At 47.3% G+C, this 18,801-nt stretch overlaps 1 pseudogene; it reads left to right on the top strand.

The window, feature by feature from the left end:
• The window catches only part of LOC104869399, a 37,703-nt pseudogene that overhangs the window by 8,188 nt on the left and 10,714 nt on the right, over positions 1-18,801 (top strand).

The following is an 18,801-nucleotide window of genomic DNA, read 5'->3' as shown; positions in this document are numbered from 1 at the left end:
CCTCCTCTCTCCCTGCCCAGCCTCTCCCTCCCGTTGTCATTTTCCAGTGTCTGGATTCTGAACCTCAGAGAGGAGGAATTTGGAAGGTTACTATTGATCACTATTGTGCCGTTTTCTTTACCCTCTGTTCATTAACTTTTTAATCAATGTTGTATTAGTCTTGCTCTCATCTCCACCCCCACAGAATGCAAAAAGAAGCGAGCCCTTATCGCACCCTAGCCCTTCCTGAGCCATTTGGCTAATATCAAAAGTAAACATGAAGCGCGGATTAGGTACCATAAATCAAGCTGGGTGGGTACACCGGCATCATCTCATTTAGATCTCACCTCGGCCTCCATTTACAGATGCACAAACTGAGCCTGAGAGATACTGGGTAACTTTCCCAAGGTGGCACAGCTCCTAAATGTGGGAGCCAGGATGAAGCTACTTTACTGAGCTTGTACCCCACGGAGCACCTGGAGTATAATAGGTGCTTCTTTCCACTGGCCTTTGCCGGTCTTTGAAGAGTCCCCTCAAGCCATGGTAGAGAAAGGGGCCTGTAGATGGGTGCAAAAGGAGTTCAATGCCCATTGCACTCCGTTCCAGCTTCACTGACTTTCTGTCTAGCTCAGACTCCCTGAGCAGGTGCTGTGGATAAAGTAGTTTCAACTAGAAGGCGAGACCCGCCGCAGGCTTGGCAAACTTACTGTATACAATGTTCAGTGCCCCCTAGGAAAGCCCAAGAACCTGCCACGGAAAACCCAGCCCTACCCTTTCATTGTACCTCCAGTGGGACCCCAATGTGACCGATTATGATAATCTAATTTTATTTAAAATGATTTTGTTTGATGTTGGAGTTTATACCCGGGACCCCACACGGGCTATGCAAGTGCTGTACCACTGAGCTACAAGCCCACCTGGTAACCTGAGTCGAAATCTTGTCTTACTGGTCTGATTCCTCGCTGCCTCCCTACCCGGCACCCTCCAGCACTCATGTGACCACTTACAAGGTTCATGGAGGCCGAGAAGCCACCAGATGGGGTCTTCAAGTGCCCTTGAAGTATCAGTACATTTCGCACTCCAGACTTCTCTAGCAACTAGGCGAAAAATCTATTTCTTGAGAGGAACAAATCTCCCAGAGAGTGAAGCTTCAGAGGTATCAATGTGAAGATGAAAAAAAATGTACCTCCAAATTGCCAAGAAAGAACAGTGGCCTCAGAATCAGGAGAGATGACTGCTCGTGCCAGAGCCTGGGGAGCATCCCTGCTCGCGGCCCGGGAGGTGTCCCCAAAGGCAGCATGAATGTGTGTGAAGGTGAGGGGGAGGCTCTAGGACGACAGCAAGTCTCCTGATGCCCCAGAACTGCCAGGCTGGAAAAAGCTTCAAAGGGTCATGTAGTTCTGTCTCCTGCTTCAGAAAAACCACTCCCAAATAAGCTCCGAATGACCTGTTTTCTAATAGAAAAGCAGGAAAGGGAGAAGGCAGTTTATTGAGCACTTACTGTGGGCAGGCTGTACACCAGATGTTGTGCATATGGTCTTTCACTGAAACGTGCAACAACCCTGCAAGAAGGATGTTGTTTCCCAGGCGATAAAATGAAGAGGTTTCCCCTCCCTGCCCAAGGATGCACAGCTAGAGCCTGTGAGCATCATAGTTAAGGTGCCCTGGGCGTGTTCCTTCTCCCACACCACTGTTTTCCAGAACAGGAAATTCAAAAGCTTTTCAGTATGTGTCTTCATGTCTCCGCCCTTGTATGTGTTGTGAAATCTATTTAATCTCTGGACTTCAAGTGAAGACAGTTCGTTAACTTTACAAAGCCTTCTCTTCCGACATTATCGAATTTAGAAGTTGCATCTGAAGCAGGATGTGGACCAGGCGGTTGTGCTTCCAGACAATGTGGGTCAGGCAGGGAGGGGAGTAGAGACTGCTTCTCGTGAGCCGCGGTTGGCAGAGATAGTGACAGTTGGCCCGAAGAGAAGAATCGGTTCACCATTCGACCACGGTTTACAATCATGTCCAGCAACTCGAGGGCTGCAGCTTCCTAACGCTGAGCTCAAATTCTGGCCGCGTCACTCGCAGTGTGGGCATGTGTGAATTATCTCAGTCCTGGTTTTTATCCCTAAAGCAGGTATGCAAACTGGTTCTACTCTGTGGTACAGTGTGGAAGAGGGGATGTGACAGGGAGGCGTTGCCTAGGCGAGATGCAGGGCGTGGGAAGCCCTCGGTGAGTGGTAGCTGCGATTGCCAAGTGTGACAGCTGCAGCAGTGGAGTGAGGGTTGAGAAATAGGTTTTCTCCTGAGCAGTCCAGCCTCAGGGCCTTTGCACACACCCCTCCTCTCCACATCCCCTTTCTTTATCCTGCTCATTTATGGGTATCCTTCAGACTTTACTGGTGACCTCCCTTCTTCAGGGAAGGCTGCTCAGATTTCAGAATTCCATATTGCACACCCTCCTGATAGCTCTTCCTTCCCTTCACAATAGGAAATAAAGATACCTGCAATATTAAAAATAAACTACTGAGGTGTAATTTGCACACTGTAAACATTTACAGTTACTTGAGTTTTGGCAAATCCACATGCACAGTCATCCGACATTAAACATCTCCTCGTGTCTCTGCACATTTGCTTCATTGCTGCACCTTTCTCAGGCAATTACCCATCTGCTTTTGTTCCTTTCGATTGTGCCTTTTCTAGAATTTTTCATAAATACGGGATCGTGCAGTATGTGTGTTTACTTAGTAGAATGTGTTCAGATTCACCCATGATGTCACGGGGACTCATAATTCATTCTTTTAAATCGCTGTAGCAGTACCACTGGTGTGGATGGGCCAGCACGGATCACCTCACCTGTGATGAACATTTGTGCAGCTTTGGTAAGCCTGCCACAGACATTCCTGACCACGTATCTAGTCATTTGGAGAGCGTGTGGCCTCATTTTGTGGGAAACGGCCAAACTTCTTTGCAGTGGTTACCCCATTTTACGTTCCCACAAGTAATGAATGAAGAGTTCTTTTGTTTCATAGCATAGCTCAGACTGGGGCTTTGTTTTGTTTGTTTTCGTGTAGAGTTTTTAGTAGTAGAGTGGTGGTGTACCTCATTGGATCTTTTTGTTTAAATTTGCATTTCATCATTAATAATGCTGTTCAGAATTATTTCATGGGCTTATAAGCCACTTAGGTAATTTCTGTTGTAAAGTATCTGTTCAAAATGTTTTTTATTTAAACATTTGTTTTATTAAGCTTTAAAGTAATTCCATTAACGTATTTTTGTCTACCCTTATTCCACTGGTATTCCATTAAGTGTATTCCATTGATCTATATATCTATCTTCATAACCTCACCATACTATTTTGATTACTGTAGCTTTGTAGTAAGTTTTGACGTCAGAAAACATGACTCCTCCAACTTTCTATTCTTCTTTTTCAAGAATATTTTGGAAGTATTGGGTCCCTTGAGTTTTCATATGCATTTGAATATCAGCTTGTTAATTTCTGCTGCTAAGATGGCTGCCATTTGATATAGACTGTGTTGGGGAGTTTACCATCTTTAGCATAATAAGTAACCTGATCTACGAATGGGATGTCTTTCCAATTATTGAAGGCTTCCATAATTTCTTTGACAGTATTTTATAGCTTTGAATGTACTAATCTTGTTAAATTATTCTTAAGGTTTTTGTTTCCTTTTGTTTGCAGTGGTCAAATCTAGTTCCCTACCTGTGCTAGGCAAGCACTCTATCATGGCGCTACCACCAGCCCCTAAATATTTTGATGCTACTATGATGGAAATGTTTCCTTAATTTTATTACATAGATTGATTCTTCTTATTATTATTCTTATTTTTTTTTTATTTTTTATTTTTTGGTACCGAGGATTGAACTTGGGACTTTGCACTTTCAAGGCAGGCAGTGGCACCACTGGGCTAAATCCCTGGCCCTAAATCCCATTTCTTTAGTAGATGCAGAGCAATTCCAGTTACTTATTTCTTCTTTTGTGAGCTTTGGTAGCTTGTGTCTTTCAAATAGCTTATTTGTTCATTATATTGAAGTTGTTTAGCATAAGTTATTGATATTTCCTTATTATTCTTTTTTTTTTCAGTATTGTGTATTGAACCCAGGGCCTTTACACTGAGCTACATCCTCAGCCCTTTTAATTAATTTATTTATTTTGGGGCAGGATTTCAGTAAGTCACTAAGTTGCCCAGGTTGGGCTTGAACTTGTGATGCTTTTGTCTCAGTCTTCAGAGTGCTGGGATTACAGGTAAGTACCACTCTACCTGACTCCTATGATCCCTTTAAAATCTTAGGATCATCACTTGTATTTATCTTTTCAAAGAACTAGCTTTTGGTTTCATTGATTTTTTTTCTTATGAGTTTATTGGTACGTTTTAGGTATACAGTACAGTTACATTCATTATTCGGATCCTGTGCCTTTACATGACAGGTCTTGTCTTGGTTCTCATTTTTTCCCCTTGTCCCTACCCTCCCTTCACCCTCATTGATTTTTTTTTTTCTGTATTATTTGACCATTTTCTACTTCATTGATTTTTTTCATGCTTCTCTTTATTTTTCCTTCTGTTTACTTTGTGTTTAATTTGTCCTTCCCTTTGTTCTTTTGAAGGTAGTAACCTATCTTTCTTTCTAATATAAGCATTTAAAACTGTATTTTTTCTTCTAGGCATCTCATGAATTTTTACATTTAAAGTTTTCATTTTCATTCCATTCAAAATATATTCTAATTTAGCCTGTAATTTCTTTTTTGACCCATTTGATTAACTTTGGTTTTGTTTGAGATGAGAGTTTCCACACAGTAGTTCAGGCTGGCCTTGAACTCACTATGTAGCCCAGGTTGTATTTGAACTCAACAGTAATCCTCCAGCCTCAGCCTCTCAAGTGCTGAGATTATAGCATGTGCCACTGTGCCCCTTTTAACTTTGTTTTAAATAAAGGATTTTCTAGATACCATTCTGTTACTGATTTCTAGTTTAACTCTACAATAGTTATGGAATTACCTCATGCCATTTCAGTCTCTTTAAATTCACTGAGATTCATCTGATGACAAAAATATCTTCTGCCTTGAATATTTATGTGCACATGGAAAATAAATGCGTAATCTGCTGCTTCTGGGTGGCGTGTTATGAGATGTCACTTTGGTCAGGCTGGTGGATAATGTTGTTCAAGTCTTCTGCATCCTTATTGACTTTCTGTCTACTGTTCTATCAATTACTGAGAAAAGAGTGTATTCAACTAAAATTGGGGTTTGTCGATCTCTTTTTCAGTCTGTCAGTTTTTGCTTCATATATTTGGCAGTTCTGTTAGGATTGATATGTACTCTTGTGGGACTGACTGCCTTATTATTATGAAATGTTCCTCTTTCTTCATTGATATATAATCTGTATTGCCTAGCATTAATATTGGTACTGTTTTTTAGTAACTAGTGTTCAAGTGGTATATCTTTTTATATTACTTTAAACCTGTCTATTTATAGAGCTGTTTTCTTATAAAGAGCATAGCAGGGTCTTGACTTCCTTTTTTTTTTCCTTTTTTTGGTTTTTTGAGATAGGGTATTACTTTGTAGTTCATGCTGGCCTTGAAGTCACTATGAAACCCAGGCTGGCCTCCAATCATGGCGATCCTCCTGCCTCAGCCTCCCACATGCTGGGATTACAGGTGTGTACCAGCACACCTGGCTTGGATCTTGGTTTTCTGAAGCAGTCTACCTCTGTCTTTTAAATTACCTTTACTGTAACAGCTGATACTGTTGAGCTTCATTCTACCATTTTGCCTTTGGTTTTCTCTTTGTCCTTTCTGCTCTTGGTTTTTTTCCCCCTCTGTACCTTTCTTCCTTTGGATGAATTGAATATTTTAAAAATAATTTTATATTTTCTTTGCGGTTTGTGTATGGGTTATATCTCTTTTGTTAGCAGTGCCTGTGCCTAAAAGAGGATTTACAATAAATATCTTTATCATTACCTTCAAGTTCTGTGTATGGGTCCCATCATGGCACACTACAGGTTGCCTTCCTGATCTTTGTGTTGCTGTTGGCATTCATTTACTTTGGCATGTATTATAAACTCCCTAATAACTTGCATTATTTTGGCTTGAAGCAGTCAATTCTCTTTTAGTGTTTTTTTGTTTGTTTGTTTGTTTTTGTTTTTCTGGTACCAGGGATCAAACTCAGGACCTTTTGCTTGCAAGAAGGACATGATGCCCCCGAGCTAAATTCCCAGCTCAGTTATCTTTTAAATGAAGAGGCCTTCTGCCCCAGTCCCTGTGCTGTGACCACAGCTGCCACCTCATCCGAAGCAGCCTGGCCAAGTGATCAAGGACTGAACCCTCCGAAATCATGAGCTGAATAAACCTTTCCTCCTGTAAAGCTAGCTAACTAACTAATAAACTGAGGAACAGACTTTTCTGGACTCCTGATTTGTGGGAGCAGCGCCGATGGCCTCCCCACTGGAGGGGTGGCTTCCAGCGAGAGTGCCACACGGCCAAGTCCCCACGGACACAGCAGCGCCCTGGGCCCAAGGTCCTGTCCGGGGACCACACCTCCTCGCTGTTGTCTGGCAGGGGCCCCACAGCCGGGCTTCCTCTGAGGCTCTTTTCCTTATGGTCTGCAGTGAAGGACGACTGCACTTGACCTTCAGCTCCTGCAGGAGGTTAGAAGGCTGCCCGCCTAGTCAGAGCTGGTGTGTGAGTCACCCTGGCGGCTCGTGTGTATTGCACTCTCTGTGCACAGGTGCCAGACACCTGGAAGCCCTCAGTGCTCATTTCCACCTTCATTCTCACCACAGCCAGAGAGGTAGACAGAGCTGTTGTCCCCTCTGCACAGATGAGGCAATGAGGGCAAGGAAGCTAGTATGCCAAGTCACAGCATAAGGGGCCAGACTTGGTTCTCCCGAGTGCTGGGTTCTGCTGTCTCCCGGTGTCGGCCCAGGGACCTCTGTGGCTGACTCTTCACAGGGTCCCGCCCGCCCAGGGCTTGGGGTCACCCTCGCCTGTCCTGTTGTGCGTGGCAGCATGTGGCTGAAGCGTCCCCTGTACACCGGGGTGGTTCCGTGGTGAGCGCGCTGGACTGGGAGCTGGGCTCTCGTTCCAGCACCGTGCTTTCCCGGTCCTCTCTCTCTGGGCTTGGCGTTATTTAACGTCCTGGGCCCCTAGTTTCTCAGCAGAAAGCTAAGGGGATGGAATTAGATAACCGCAAGCACCCTATGAGTCTGAACCGGTGGTCAGGGACCTCTGTGGCTGACTCTTCACAGGGTCCCGCCCGCCCAGGGCTTGGGGTCACCCTCGCCTGTCCTGTTGTGCGTGGCAGCATGTGGCTGAAGCGTCCCCTGTACACCGGGGTGGTTCCGTGGTGAGCGCGCTGGACTGGGAGCTGGGCTCTCGTTCCAGCACCGTGCTTTCCCGGTCCTCTCTCTCTGGGCTTGGCGTTATTTAACGTCCTGGGCCCCTAGTTTCTCAGCAGAAAGCTAAGGGGATGGAATTAGATAACCGCAAGCACCCTATGAGTCTATGAACCGGTGGCCTCGCTGGCAGAGAGCGAGTAATTACCTAACCTGGCAGAACAGCCGAGATTTATTTACTTTAATAATATTTATCAAAACCACAGAGCTCAGCTGCTCACTTTATACTCATATATCTTCTCTGGCTTCCTGTTTATCCCAGAGTTTATCTTTTCAAACTGCCCTTTGAACTCACAAAATCTCCCCTGTGTTCACTATACATTAAGTGAATGAAAAGCAGGTTACAGAGCTGCATGTATCACATGGTATTAACAGTAACGAATGTACGAATATACTGACATATTTTTCTTAGTACATAAACAGATGTATATGCTAATTTGCATAAATGTGCTTTATAAAATATGAGTACTTTATTATGGGTTTTTATATATTTAGATGTATGTAGCCTAGAAGAAATCTACATCAAAATATTAGAATGGTTTTTTTCTGGCTGGTGAAATAACTGATGAGTTATGTGTCATTTTATTGTTCGTTTGATTTTCCTCTTCTTTTTCATTTTTTGTATGACCGTGTTGCTCAGGCTGGTCTTGGATTCCTGGGCTCAAGGTCCTGAGTATCTTGGACTACAGACACATACCCTGCCTGGCTTTATTTTACTTTTTGTTTATATGGTTTTATTCTTGTAATTTTGTCAGGAAATTGCTGATATTTTTAGAACTTACTGCTTCAAGATAATAAGCTCATAAACTAATAAATAAGCTCTCCTCTGGCTTCAGACCCTCTGTTTTCCTTTAACTTTGTTTCTGGCATCTTCTCCTGTGTTGTCTACATGTCTTTTTCTTCTTTTTCTGTTTTGACGTTGTTGTTGTTTTGAGACAGGATCTCACTATGGAGCCCAGGCTGACCTCAAACTAACTCAAAGCATCCCTCCTGCCTCAGCCTCCTGAGTGTTGGGATTGTGTGTGTGTAGCACCACGCCTGACTCCTGTCTTAAATGACAAGGCAGTGGGGTGGGGGTACATGCCACGTGGGCAGGGCGAGATGATCTCTGGGGAGCCGGCCTCCAGCTTCTGGCCCTCTTCTGTGCTTCTGTGCGTGCTTTCCGATGCTTTTCTCTCCTTGTGTCCTGTGGATCGACATTTTCTCCAACTGCTCTTCTCACCCGTGTCTCCCTCCCTAATCAACACGGAGCACCCCTGGCATCTGTCTCTTCATCATGGAGTGAGCATAAAACAGAGCAGGGATAGAGTAAACGCGTCGTTAGCGCCGAGCACAGAGCGTTCAGAATCTGCTGTGTGTGCCCGGGAGGGGTAGAGGTGGTGGGACTTACCCTGGGGGAGCGGGGAAAGGCTCCCCGCTGAGGAATGTGGAGTTGATGGGCAGGGCGAGGAGGGAGGTGAGGGCGGAGACTGCAGAGGAGGAGGAGGGACCAGGCGGGATCACCTGGGGGTGGGGGCCAGGGTGACAGATGCAGTGGGGCTGTGGCTTCGTTTACCAACTCATCCGTTCATTCCTTCCACAAATACACATCAGGCATCTGCCCTCCGCCTGGTACTGTCACAGGTGCTTAAGTGTAACAGGGAGCAAAACAAGATAGGGATCTCCCACCTACGCCAGCTCTGTTTACCTTCTCTGAGAGAGGAAGCTGGTGGCCGGCATAGCCGAGATGGATTCTGAAGGTGGCGCCATGAAGAAAATAAAGCTGGTTTCAGAGAGTACAGGGAAAGGTAGCACCGGAGCTGTGTCACTTGCTGAAACAGAAGTCCGGGCTGGCCTGTGCAGGAAGATGATGAACTCCTCTGTAGAGCTGCTGATTCGGAGATGCTAAAATTCACCTCTCAAACTCAACGTCATATCATTTTCTGGCTCAGAAGCCTGCGATGGGCTTCCACTGCCGTCCGGACACCCCAGTTCTTTAGCTTGGCATGAAGGGCCTTCAAGATCTTGCTTAGTCTGCCTGTCTGCCTGGCCCCATCTTCGGGAAGGCATTCCACTCTCACTGTGGCTGTCTCTTAGCTGTCTCCACTTAGCTGTGCTCCTTTGCGTTTCCATACTTGGGCCCTAGAAAATCCTCCCATGCTGTCCTGTCCACTGTCCTACTGGGCTCAGCCTTTTCTCTGCCTGCTGCCCTCTTAGATTGTTTCAGCGTCCTATAAGCAGGAGCTCCACTTTCCTTGGAGAACTCAGTCTCCTCAAAGCAGGGGCTGGCCCCTTCAAGACCCCCTCTCCATGGATTTGCTTTGCATCCCTGCCCAGAAACACATTAAGAGGCTTTGCAGCCAGCTGCCATCTTGTATGAAATGAGGAGTGATGACAAAATGAAAAGAACCCGGAAAACCAGAGTTCTGGCAGAACGAGGGCACAAAAGAATTCAGCTACAGCTGAGAGTATTCAGAAGCATCCAACAAAGCATGGATTCAGTTTGCTAGAGGAATGAGAAAATGGAATGAACTCCATCTGCCTTGAGTACCTAGGGGTAAATCTGCCTGGCCTTGGCAGGGCCTGAACCTGCTAGAATTCTTCTCATCCCTCACCAGACTGAGTCCTGAGCTCTGGGACAGTGGTACAAACAGCACCATTCACAACCCTTCTCTCCCAGGCCTCCTCCTTCCATTTCCTCCCTGCATCTCAATTTCCTGCTTGTAACCATGGGGGAAATGGCCTCTTCAGTTTAGCCATCCGAAATGCAAGAGGATGGGGGACCAGCATTTCCTCTGTCCTTCCCTCTTCCCCTTCAGTTCTGACTTAATTTGAAGGCCCAACTTGTGTGCTTGGAGCCCAGGATGTTGGAGCAGTGGGAGTTGCCGGGAGGGCCATGTGATGGTCATGCTGGGTGTTTAGGATGAAAGTCAGTTCCATAAACACGTACTCGTCATGACTGTCCTTCAGCCGGGTCTTTCATCTGGGAATCTCAAAGCCCTGGACAAATGGTAATTAGTTCTCACAACAGCTTCCACATGAGTAGGGTGCTGCCCAAGGCCAGGGGGCATTTCCCAGTATCCCAGGGGGACCGTGCAAGGTGGGCAGGACACCTGGGTCTGTCTAGGAGGCTTCAGGTCCAGATGGGGACTCCTCCTGCCCCTGCCCCTACCGTGTGCTCCAAGAGGGTGACTAAGAATGAACCAGGCAGGAGTGGGAGCGCTTCCTGCCTCCACCAGCAGGCTGGGACCAAACAACCAGATAGTTGACTCAGCAGGAACCACAGGGCTTCCAGAACACAGCTGCCCCAGCCCTGCCGCCTTGCTCCCCTCACCCTGTGGGCAGAGGCCCCTGCTCCTCCCTCCCCCACCTGGGGAGAGCTGCTGGAAATAATTTTTGCCTTTAATTCGCACTATAAGCTCATCATATAAAACTCGGAAAATACAGATAAAGAATTTTAGCAGTCCCATATCCCACTATTTCTAAAATAGCCATTCTGCAATTGGTTAGATTCCTTTATACTTGTCTATGATTTTTTTGTTTTCCTTTAACTATTAATATCTACTCACAGCAAAACACAATTACATGTGCATGTGTGCACGCGTGCGCGCACACACAAATAGAACAGAAGGCTCTAAAGTGAAAAGTCAAAGTCCGCCCCCCAACTTTTTACTCCCACTGTTCTTCTAGAAACTGTCTACTTCGAGAACAAGTAGGCATATGCACATTGGCTTTGCGTGACTGGGGTCGTCCCGTGTGAATAATTTAGTCTTTACATGAACGCATGAACATTTTCTACACTATTGCAAATGGCTGTTGAAGCTTTTCGTTACCGGCCTAACCTTTCACATGGCACCGATGCGCTCTACTTTACTTAATCTTTTCCCCGTCGCTGGCAGTGAGCTCAGGAAAGCAGCAGGAGGAAGGTGCTAAGTCAGCCTGCAGTGCTGGGAGGAAGAAGCGGGTAGGACATACTGAGGGCCTAGCGTGTGCCTCCTGCTTTCATAGCTTCTCCGGTGTTCTACATCTTATCCTGCCAGTGAGGACACGGGTGGGCAGAGGGTGAGGAGGAATTTGCTCACTGGTGAGAGCCCTTCAATCATCCGTTCTCTCCGGCATTTGTGCCTGGCATCAGGTGTCCAGGTGGAATCCTTGCTCTCAGGAGTTCACAGCCACCTCAGGGTGGAGGGTGGACGCATAATCGAGCTGTCCCCACCTGCTGTGGGAGGAGGATATGCAAGCTCTTTGGGGGTCCAAGCAAGACTTCCTCTCCCAGACTCCAAAGGTCAAGGAAGGCTTCCTGAGGGAGGAGGCTGTGCTGAGTCAGGGCCCTGGCACCAGCCAGGAAGTGCCAGGGAGGCTGAGCCGCCTCTGCACCTCTCCTCCGGGCTCACTGGTGGCCAGGCCAGCTCCTCCCTGCCCTTCATTTGCCTCCTTGCTTCCTGCCTGTCATGAAATGGCTTTCCAGGTTCCCACGGCCATCGGGTGGGTAGTGAGTGGGCCGCCGATTTCTGAGAATATGTTCACGGAAGTTTCAGGTTTGTTTTCTAGAGATCCGGGAGGTGTTTATCACGCCTTTGGGAGAAGAGTGGGTGGTACAGAGAACTGGTTAAATGTCTGAGGGGTGGACCTCAGTCAGGACCCTGCTTCCAGCGTTTGTTGTGGGACAAGTGAAAGCGGCTGCTAGGATTCAGCTCCTGGCAATGACCCTTGGAAATGGGCCCTGATCACCTCTAACAGAGAAGGGAATCTGCTGCTGCCGAGTTGATGGGGGTCCTGGAGGGGACAGTCTTGAGAAAGGGACAGGAATTAAAACAGCATGGAGACCTGGGAATGTGTAGTGGGGTTATTGCTGCCACTGTGGCCAGGTAGCACCGCAAATAGGATTATCATCCAGTGGGCCTCAGGGGTCAGAGGCCACGCTTCAGGGAGGTGCATCTGGTTGGCTGAGTCTTGTTCCTTTGCCCACAGCCGCTGCGGGCAGCCGAAGGGGACAGATCCACCCTTGCTCCTCTGGGGCAGGAGGAACTGGCTCTTCTCCTCCAAGCCCACACAAGAGGACACCTGCCCACTGGAGGGGATCTTAGACATCCACTGCCTCTATGTCCGGGATGTGCCCTACCTCACATCTCACCTTTATACAATAGGAACATAGCGTGCACAGTATAGGGTTACCATGATGATCTTAAAAAAAATGAATAAAACGCTTGGCAGTGCAAGACATTTAGTACATGTTACTTCACTATTACTGTTGTTGCTATCACTATCCCCTCTCTTCCTACTAAAATACAGATAGTTTTCACTCTAAAAGTAATATATGCCATGTATAGAAAAGTCAAAAATTACAGAGAAGTTGAAAGAGGAGAAATCACCCCCGCCAACAGAAAACCACCATCAACATCTCGGTTTCTTCAGGCCAATCTGATTTCTATGTATTGGTCTTTCTTTCTTTCTTTCTCCCTCCCTTCCTCCTCTTCTTCCCCCTTCTCCTCCCCCCCTCCTCTTCCTCCTCTTCTTCCTTTGTGTATACAGCTGTGCAACCTACCTTGTAGTATAAGCATTTCCTTATATTATTAAAGGCCCTTTGTCATCAACATTGCAAGTTATCTTGTGGATTTTGCAGAAGAGATGAGGTTTGTATTTACAAATTATGAATATTTTTCCAAAACTGTTTTCAGATTCTGGACTTCTTTGAAATACCACTTGGTGTTAAGCGCTGCTCCTGGGGCTTTCAGGAAGCTTTCTCTTAAAATTCCCACCATGGGGACGCAGGCCACAGGGGCCTGCCCCATCTGGATGCACACCCCACTTTGTGTTTTGAGGGAGCATTTTCATCCTGGCAAGACCAGGACAGTCATAGTCCCACTGTCACCTTGGCGTTCTAATCTGCCCACTGCTTTCTCACGTTCCCAATACGCTCACCCACTGATTAGGCCGGGGTGGTTTTTCCTGCCTGTGAAATTACCTACCATTAGCACCATGGAAAGTGGCCCAGCTCTGCCTCTTGCCAGCTTGGAACTTTAGGCAATTTTCTTTCATTTCTCAATCTCTTCTTTAAAGTGAAGGGTCGTGTTTATCTTTAAACAGAGCCATTTAAATGCCTTTAGATTGCAAGTTCCTTGTGCTGTCTTCTCCCTGACACACCCTCACCCTGCCCCTGCCCCCACCAGCTCTGCCCTTGCAGGTCCCAGGCTGGGTTCCAGGAAGTGGTTCTGAGAAGGCCTCAGAGCAGCTGAGGAATCAGGTGACCCAGCACCCCACTGGGGTGACTAAAATACCAGTAATGCTGATTATTTGGACTTCCTGGGCAGGGCCAGCTACCACCGCTGGTGGGGCCTTGAAAACAACAATAATTAATATTTTGCCAGCTGCGATTCCATTTGCCTCACCAAGGAGGGGATCCCAGGTGGGGAGCCCCATGGGAACTGCCCCAGCTACATTCTCTGTTCAGTGATTATGCCAGGAGCTCCCGGCTCAGCCAGGGCAGGAGAGCAGGCTGGCCGTGTCCCCAGAGCTGAGCCCTAAGGCTTCCCTCAGTCTCTGGGATGGGAACACTGGTCTGGTGCTAAATCCTCCCCGACCTGCCCCGGATCCTGGGTGTGGGATCCTGGGTGTCCAGCCTCTGCCCTGGCTCTGGGTGGGGGAATGAAGTGACCAGGGCAGAAAGGGCACTGAGGCCGGAAGGGGAAGTGAGAGCGCCCTTTCCCCCATGCACACCTTCTGCAGCACCAGAGAACTGGAACACACAGGGGCTCAGGGGTCCTGATGACCCATCTCCCTCATTTTGTGGAGAAGGACACTGAGGCCCAGGGAAAGTGAATTGCTCTTCCCCAAATTTCTATGCAGAATAGTCCAAGGAGGAGAGGGCCAGCTTTTGGAGGCACTGGGCCTGACGCTGTTTACTGGTGAGGGAGCCTCTCCCACCCTCTAGTTCTGTTTCATAGCACCTGGAATTCCTCCTCACCCTCCTGACTTCCTGAACATCCAGGCTTGGATGCCACCTTGCCCTGGTGGGGGGTTAGATTCTGCTCCTTTCCCGGCAGGGGTGTGATGGAGGGAGAGAAGGACAGCCCAGAGCCCCAGGTGACAGGAGGCCCCCAAGAAATTCCCAAGCAGACCACTTTCCATTTCTGTAGCACTTACTCGTGATGTGCCGCAGTCTCTAGTAACTGAGCAAAAATGCCAAAAATGCTGCGAGGTGGGGAGCCATTGACTGTCATTGCATTCAGCAGAAGAGGGAACGAGGCTCAGAAAGGTTAAGTAACTTCCTGTGGACACACAGCTAGAAGGTGCCCAGGTAGGGCTGAAATCATGGCAGTCGGCTGTTCCACTTAGCCCAGCACCAGTGTGTGGTGTTAGTGTTTCTAGTGGCTGGTTATAAAAACCGTGAAAGCAGTGAGTGCAAGTGTTGGAGGGCTGGGAGTAACGCAGTGCAGGCTGCCAGGTTTCTCGCATTGAAGCCTGCAAACAGCTCTGGGCACGTTTGACAGGAGGGTAACTCAAGGTGCCCAGGACTTCCTGTCCTTCCTCAGATGTAGTGCCTCCAGGGCTGGGAGCCAGGGCAGACCTATCTCTCCGGAACTTTATGAATGTTCTGTTCAGTGCTTGCAGAAAGCACCCTGATCTAATAACACCAGCTTTTTTTTTTTGAAAGGGGAAGGGTACTGGAGATGGAACCCAGGCCTCCACACTGAGCTACGTCCCCAGCCCCTTTTTATTTTGAGACAGGGGTGGTCTCGCTCAGTTGCTAAATTGTCCAGCCTGGGCTTGAACTTGCGACCCTGCTCTCCGAGTGCTGAGAGTACAGGCAAGTGCATACCTCACTACACCACTGCTCTGCTTTTGCGTTTTGCAGATAAGCAAACTGAGGCTTGTGGCAGGATATCCCTCGGTTACTCAGCCTGCACCGCAGACCTCCGATTCCCAGGCTGGTGTACTCTCCGCATTGTCCCTTCATTCATCTAACTCTGTAGCCATGCTGACACACTTCTAGGAGTGTGCTGGGCTCAGGAAATGCAAACCAGCAGACAGGACCTCACTATGGCTCCCCAGGCCTACAGGCTGATTTTGTAAATAAAGTTTTATTAAGACCAAATCTTGGGCCGGGGATTTAGCTCAGTGGTTCCGCCACCTGCCTCGCAAGTGCAAGGTCCCAAATTCAATCCCTGATACCAAAATTTTAAAAATTAAAAAAAAAAAAGACTAATCTGAAATCTAGTGGCTGACCATGGTGACCGTGGCGATACAGTGGGTGCTGGTAGAGTTGGTCCAGGCCCTTTACAAGGCTCCTGCTCACCATCTTATTTTAGAAGGAATTCTAATTCTGTGGATAATCAGGCTTCTTTTTTCTTAAATTCACAAGTTGCAAGAACGATCTGATCTTACGGTCAAGGGAAAGGAGGAATTCATTGACGAGTGGCAGCTAGAAGAACCTCTGGTTCCTTTTATTTCCAAGATCATCCAAGCCACAAGATTGTGGTGAGTGGGAACGAAGGTGTAAACTTTGCCTCCTTTAATTTCCTCAGATTGCTGGAAAAACCCCGGGTTAAGGCAGCTGAAGAAGTATGGCATGGGGACCTGTGGACCTAGCGGCTTTTATGGCACATTTGCTGCTCGTTTGGATCTGGAAGAGCGCCTAACAGAACTTATGTACACCGAAGAAGCCACTGTGTACTCACACGGATTTTCCACCACAGCCAGTGCAATTCCTGCTCGCTCTAAAAGCGGGGACATCGTATTTGTAGACAGAGCAACCTGCTTTGCTGTTCAGAAAGAATTACAGGCCTCACGGAGTGACATTAAGTTACTTAATCATAATGATGTGGCTTAACCTGGAGCGACTGCTGAAAGAACACGACATTGAAGATCAAAAGACTTCCCAAGGCTCGAGGTTCATTGTAGTCGAAGGATTGTATATGAGTACCGGAAGGATGAGTCCTCTTCCAGACTTGGTTAAGGCAGATACAAAGCAGAATCTTTCTGGGGGAAAGGCTTTCGTTTGGGGAGCAGGGCCACGGAGTCACTGAGCACCGGGGAATCAGCATGGAGGTCAGCATGGAGGTCGCTGACCTTATCGGTGCTAACGCGGAGAGCTGCTCGCTTCCTTTGGTGGTTGCTGCTGTGGCAGCTCTTTTGTAATCGTCCACTGCATAGTCCCTTTGCAAAAACAAGCAGGGGCTGGTGCCTGCATCTGTCTTGCAAAGGCAAGGTCCCGAGTTCAATCCCCAGTACCAAAAAACCAAAAAAACAAAACAACCAAGCAGAATCTGAAACTGGTTCCTCCATCAGTCACCTCAGAATTTCACTTCAAAGTAACAAAATTTTGTAATCAGTTCACACAATTTTTACTTAGAAGTAGATTTTTTTAAAAAAAATTCACTCCTTAGACAAATTAAAACAACACCAAGGTTCCATCTTACCCCAGAAAAAAATAACTGTTATCAAAAAAAATCAAGCAATAACAGATGCTGGGGCCCGGGGGCTTCTGTACTGTTGGAGGGAATATGTAAACCAGTGCAGCAACCATGGAAATCAGAGTAGAATCCTGAAAAACATGAAACTGGAAATTCCATTCCACCTAGCTATTTCTCTTTTTGGTATCTTCCCAAAATAATTAAAAACATCATATTACCGTAATACATGCACGCGTGTTTCTAGAGGCATAAGTCACAATAGCTAAATCTTGGAAATGGCCTACATTGTGCATCCACAGAGAAGTGGATAAAGAAAATGTGGTGTTTATACACAATGGAATACTTATTAGTCTGCCATAAAAGGACAAACAAGTCATTTTTTAGGAAAATGGATGCACTTTGAGACCAGGAGACACGGGAGCTTACATTTTGCCTGGTTTCTCATATGTGCAAAATCCTGAGTAAAACTAAAGAGCAGAATAAAAGATACTAGGAGATAGGGAGAGCTTTCTCACAGAGGAAAGGACTCAAGAGATGGAGGGAGAGGCAGGAAAGGGGGTGAAAAAAGAAATAGGGATTGTGTTGCATACCAAAAGAAAAAGAAAAAAGAGGGGGATCAAGAGACGGGTGGACGGGAAAGCAGGGAAAGGGAAGGGATGAAAAAAGGAATTAAGATACGTTGTGTATGTGTACCAGCTTCCCACAAGGATTGTAAACTTGTACGACAGGTGTGTACTAATGAAATATAAAGAATTCATGCAAAATCTTTATCTTTAAAAATTAAAAAGACTAAATCTCTTACTGGGCATGTTGGCACACAACTGTAATCCCAGCACCCTGGGAGGCTGAGGCAGGAGGATGACAAATTAGAACACAGCCTGGCCAATTTAGAGACCTAGCAAGACCCTGTCTTGGGGCCAGGAATGCACCTCAGGGTGAAGGCCCTGGGTCTACTCCCTGGTACCACTGCACACACTAAGAAAGACTTAAGTCCCTGCTTTGAGGAGCACACAGTGTGGTCCAGGGAGACCACCTGGAAAGGATTCCTGTAACTCTCCTCTCTGGGAGCCCAGCTCTGACACCCTGGGTGCAGCGGGAAATGGCAGCAGAGCTCATTGGTGTAGGAGAAGCAGGTTCAGGGGCCAAGGGAAGAAGTGTTGTGTGAGCAGGACTAGGGCCGTGGGGTGGGGGTGAACTGGGACCGTGCAGAGCTTCCCAGGCCAGGAATGCCCCGTGTGGATTTCAGAGTGGATCCCATAGTTGGGCCTAAGTACCCTTGAGCTGACACCAAAACTGGGAGAATCAGGCAGGCCCAAAACCAGGGCACAGCCCGTCCCTCACAGATATGTCTAAAGCCTCAATGAATGTGTTTGGCTGATTCGCCTTTCCATGCGCTTGGGGTATGTGCTGCCTCCAGCCTTGTCCCCCAACCTGTGACTGAACCTTTCCCGTGGGTAGAAATTGCCCCAAGCTGCTATTCCATGGCTGCCAGGGAAACCTGGGGACAGAAGCTATGGAGCAATTCTCCTCATTTACTGAGACTGTTATAAGATGCATATTTAAAGGTATTCCACAGAAAGCACACGTACTCATTTGTTTATTATTGAATTTATTATTATAAATGTATATATTATATTATTGAATTTATTATTATAAATTTTTAAATGCTTATGATTCGAAAGATCCTTCCTCATGTTGGAGGGAGCCTGTCCCCTTCCCCCTGTGTTTCCACTGATGGCAGACGCCCGCGGAAGGAAGTGCCTTCCAGATGGGGCTGTGGGGAATGTCTGAGAGGACGCAGTTTGGGAGGGGGTAGAGGCCCAGGAGGAGGCTCGATCCTGAGGACTTCGGGGAGGTGAGTCGGAGACAGAGTTTCCCAGGCTGTGGTAAAGGTGAGTGGAAGCTTCCCGAGGGACAGGGCATCTAAAGCACTTTGGCTCACCCTGTAGGGGGACTAGCTGATGCCACACGCATACCATGGCTGGACCTAGTGAGTCATGGGTGGTGAGAAAGGAGGAGGAGGAGGAGGA

This window comes from Fukomys damarensis, unplaced genomic scaffold (assembly GCF_012274545.1).
Source record: "Fukomys damarensis isolate Sample0158 unplaced genomic scaffold, DMR_v1.0_HiC HiC_scaffold_8, whole genome shotgun sequence".
Taxonomy (NCBI): domain Eukaryota; kingdom Metazoa; phylum Chordata; class Mammalia; order Rodentia; family Bathyergidae; genus Fukomys; species Fukomys damarensis.
This window is presented reverse-complemented; position numbering and strand designations above follow the sequence as displayed.